Raw genomic sequence first — 5,486 nt, 5'->3', positions numbered from 1 at the left:
GAAGGGATAAAGCTACCAGATGGGAGCAACATCAAACACATAGATGAGACAGGATACAAATACCTGGGAATAATGGAAGGAGGTGGGGATATAAAACACCAAGAGATGAAGGACACGATCAGGAAAGAATATATGCAGAGACTCAAGGCGATACTCAAGTCAAACAAAATCAACGCTGGAAATGTGATAAAAGCCATAAACACATGGGCAGTGCCAGTAATCAGATACAGCGCAGGAATAGTGGAATGACGAAGGCAGAACTCCGCAGCATAGATTCAGAAAACCAGGAAACATATGACAATACACAATGCACTACACCCAAGAGCAAATACGGACAGACTATACATAAACGAAAGGAAGGACATGGGAAGAAGGACTCATAAAAGTAGACGAAGACCCAGAAATATACAGATGGAGAATGACAACAGAACAGAGGACTGGCACAACAAACCAATGCACGGACAATACATGAGACAGACTAAAGAACTAGCCAGCGATGACACATGGCAATGGCTACAGAGGGGAGAGCTAAAGAAGGAAACTGAAGGAATGATAACAGCGGCAACAAGATCAGGCCCTAAGAACCAGATATGTTCAAAGAACGATAGATGGAAATAACATCTCTCCCATATGTAGGAAGTGCAATACGAAAAATGAAACCATAAACCACATAGCAAGCGAATGCCCGGCACTTGCACAGAACCAGTACAAAAAGAGGCATGATTCAGTGGCAAAAAGACCCTCCACTGGAGCCTGTGCAAGAAACATCAGCAACCTTGCAGTAATAAGTGGTACGAGCACCAACCTGAGGGAGTGATAGAAAACGATCAAGCAAAGATCCTCTGGGACGGATAGGGTGATACGTGCAAACAGACCAGACGTGACGTTGATTGACAAAGTCAAGAAGAAAGTATCACTCATTGATGTCGCAATACCATGGGACACCAGAGTTGAATAGAAAGAGAGGGAAAAATGGATAAGTATCAAGATCTGAAAATAGAAATAAGAAGGATATGGGATATGCCAGTGGAAAATCGTACCCATAATCATAGGAGCACTAGGCACGATCCCAAGATCCATGAAAAGGAATCTAGAAAAACTAGAGGCTGAAGTAGCTCCGGGCCTCATGCAGAAGAGTGTGATCCATAGAAACGGCACACATAGTAAGAAAAGTGATGGACTCCTAAGGAGGCAGGATGCAACCCGGAACCCCACACTATAAATACCACCCAGTCGAATTGGAGGACTGTGATAGAGCAAAAAAAAAACAAATAAATAAATAAAATAATAATAATAATAAAATAATAATAATAAGTAATTAATAATAATAATAATATAATAATAATAATAATAATAATAATAATAATAATAATAATAATGTGCTGGAAGTAAACCTCTTGTAAAATTTTAAACAGTTTTATTAAAAGTAATTGCGCCTCAGCTGCGTTAATTTTATAAAAGTTCTCTATTATTCTAATTATAGTTTTCTCTAATGAAAAAACAATAATTAGAAAAATAGAGAAAAAACCTTTATAAATTTAACGCAGCTGAGGCAGCAATTACTTTTTAATAAAAAATACTAATAATAATAATAATAATAATAATAATAAATAATAATAATAATAATAATAATTAATAATAATAACAACAACAACAATTAATAATAATAATAAATAATAATAATAATAATACTAATAATAATAATAATAATAATAATAATAATAATAATAATAAATTTTTCCGCCTTATGTCACAATTGCCGAGACCCCTTCACAAGTTATAGAGGGCTAGTAAATATCATTTCCCCCCGAATTCTTCGAGATATACAAATCTCACTGCCATTACCGGAGTGCATAAATCTCTCCTTGTCATTACCACAACAAAAATACTCCAGTTCACAGCGGGGTAATATTACGATTTGCCATGTAATTATCATAACTCGTGTAATCTTAGCGGGGGAGGAATTTCTTTCCTACCATTTCGTATATCATAAAATCTAGTTTTGTCTCTTATCTCCGAATTAATGGTGTCTGACACCCACGTCTACATGGTCGGGAATGTTATATGTACTAGACTAGTGTTCTCAGTGATTTATGTATTATATCTAGAACGACGTATAATAATCATTTCTATAATATGTGTATAGACGTTGATATAAGCGTTCATCCACACTACATTACGCTTATAAAAACACGTCTTCAACTTATCACGCATACATCAAAACATGTTGAATACAACTCAAAGACTTGATAATATATTGGTACTCCAACATTTGCCAGAGATCAGTACTCCAATTATACCATTAACTTGTTTTCAACCTGTTTGTGATATGCACGTGATAAGCTGTCGACATTTGCTTATATAGACAAAAGCGACATCTCTTGCTCACTTCCACATATTGGTAAAGAGAAAGTATACTTCCGCAGGGCCTAGGTGCAGATTGTGACAGGACCATTTTGTAAAAAATTCACTGGTTACAGATGTCCCGAAAATATTCCTAGGATAAGTCGTCTGTCATTAGACGTAACGTAAGGGATATGATTTTGATTGCTGAAAACTTCGACCTAATAGCCATATGTTTTAATTAAACTCCAGTTGATTGCATCAAAACGAGAACCAATATTTCGTAAATGATACTGATAAAGAGACGAAAAAAAGAGAGAAAGGTAGAGAAAAGCGAAAGAGAGAGAGGAAAATACACAAACAACACCAGACGCTACCTTGAAAGCAAACTCGACCTGGCTGAGAAGGAAGGTCTATCCAAAGATGATGAAAAAGTTGGGGGGAGGAGGAGGAGGAGGAGGAGGAGGGGAGGAGGAGGAAGAGGAGGAGGGGTTGGATAAAACCAATATCGACCAGAACACGTTTGACCAATAGTGCTCGGTCCTTGTGATGCCTTCCCCTGATGGATAAGGGTCAGAGGGAGGGAGGAGAGACGGTGGTTGGGGTATTGGCTAAAGAGCACAGTGCTATGCACCGTACGTACTACAAGACCTTCATTTAAGCGCTCTTGCTGTAGATCTAATTTTCAACTTATTTCAAAAGTAAACCAGAAAGTTGAGTTCAATGACCGTAGCCAGTTAATAATAATAATAATAATAATAATAATAATAATAATAATAATAATAATAATAATAATAATGTATTTTATCAAACATTGTGAGGAACTCTGTTCAGGTATTCAAAAATCTTTACTTTTAAATTTTACGTAGTAATATTGATTATATATATAATTGTGGATTATTATTACTTAAATTTTTCTTCGTGAGATTACGAATTTCTTAGCAGTATAATAATAATAATAATAATAATAATAATAATAATAATAATAATAATAATAATAATAATAACAAATGCAGCGTGGATTTTCAGCATATTAGTGACTCATGTGATTATGAGATTTCTATAATAATAATAATAATAATAATATAATAATCTCAGGTTCTTCGCACCTCATTTTACCCACGCATACCAAAGTGTGCGATGGTAAACTTTAGTAATAACGAGAGCAATAATAAATCTGCTGTTTACCGTTCTCTCCTTCCCTCATAAAAGCCATATATCGATCCCAAGGTGTGCGACAGGAAATGTTGGGAAATGTTCCAGGGAAGATTAAGAAACAGCCTTGTGGACATAAGAGGAAGGCGTGGCCATTTTCATGACAAGGGAGAAATGACGTGAATTGAAAGAAAATGATTGACCAGTATAGCGATGGTAGATCTATCAGGATTTTGTGGTGAGACAAATGGAATGGAAGGATGTGAAAGAAAGGAAAAATGAAGAAAATATTGGAAGATGGAGAGAGAGAGAGAGAGAGAGAGAGGACGGTTGTTGGAACAAAAGTTTCGATACAAAATTACACCCATTATTCAAAGAATAACAGGACCCTTCAAGAACAGACATAACATGATATCAGTCAGAATAATTCCTCTAAATCTTAGGGTCATTTCTGAACTTCCAATACTGTGCTATTCCTGATCGCACAATATATAACCTTTGACTTTGGGTGTGTTTGTGTGTTTTCTTATTCTTTTTTTAAATATCGAAATGAATTTTGCAGACTTCTTAAAAGGTTAACTTTGAAACACAGCAGAGGATCAATAGACACATTGAAATCGCAACGCAAACAGCGTCGTCGCATCCCCGACCTTTGGAGCCGTGACATCGAATTGGAATGCTCTTTTGTCTTAGGTCGCATTGTGGATTGGACTGTTTGTCGGTTTCGCCGCATTTTTTCGCTCAATTTTCTTTAGAATAATAGGCGTGTCCTGGGGTGAAGAATAATGAAACGAATGTGGAACCGGTGTCTTTGCAATGTTTAATATTCTATGCGGGAAATTCTAAAGCAAGATATAAGAGACTGTCGAGGATTTCATTTGTTGTCGTTGAAGTATTACAACACACCAAAGCTATGTATTCAGGATCACTTTAATCATAATATATCATTTTATTTGTGTATATTTCACGGACAAACTATGAAGAAAACAACACGACGTTTACTTTGATAATGCTGAGGTCCGTCTATCATTTTTTTTGTCTTCACGTTTTTATTCTTCTCAGAATAGACCTGATATCAAATGACCAAAGACTGGTATTGAAGACTTAGTCTTTAAGGTACACTTCAAACTTCAAACTGAGTTGAAAAGTTCGAGATGAAACGAAATGACAACGACAGATTTTATTCGGATTGCCTGGAATCCATTCTATTTAAAGGTTTTTCATTTGTTTATTTAGTTCTTTTTTTACATTGTCTCTGTTTATATAACAGAGGGCTTTAATCCATTTGTTTAAAATCCATTTTATTCAATGTCTTCTGTTCATTTGTTTACATTGGTTTTCGTTACGATGAATACGTTTGTTTTATTGATGTCTTCGTAAGGGTCTCCTCTTTCTTATCATGTCAGACTTTCTATGAAATAGAAAACTTTCGAACCAAATTAAATGAAAGTAATAATCTCTTGCGTATGTCCGACATGAATGTGATTCAGGTGAAGGTGTCAAGTACAAGAAAGGTTTATCAGTCCAAAGAAGAAAATCACAATCTTTTTGCGACTAATTACGAATGAAAAGTACATACAAAAGATAATAATATTTACTTCGGAAATGAGTGGATGATGCACAGGAACGCAATGAGTAGCGTATATCTTAACCTGATAGGATACTGCTATGCCTTAATGATACTATGATAATAGTAATAATAATGTGTAATTTCTAGTACACTAGCCGTTTTTTTCACGAGATTGTGAATTTATTAGCTGTAATAATAATAATAATAATAATAATAATAATAATAATAATAATAATAATAATAATAATAATAATAAACGGTTATTTTCTTATAAAGTAAACACTAGTGGAATTTCGTACATAGATTTAAATTCCAAAAATACTACAACGTTTATGAAAAATATGTAAAAATACACGTGTGATGTCAGTACACGTGTAAACATATTGAGCATTAATTAATGTATACGTACACGTTAATG

The sequence above is a fragment of the Macrobrachium nipponense genome, chromosome 14 (genome assembly GCF_015104395.2).
Source record: "Macrobrachium nipponense isolate FS-2020 chromosome 14, ASM1510439v2, whole genome shotgun sequence".
NCBI lineage: Eukaryota > Metazoa > Arthropoda > Malacostraca > Decapoda > Palaemonidae > Macrobrachium > Macrobrachium nipponense.
Note: the sequence above shows the minus strand (reverse complement) of the source record.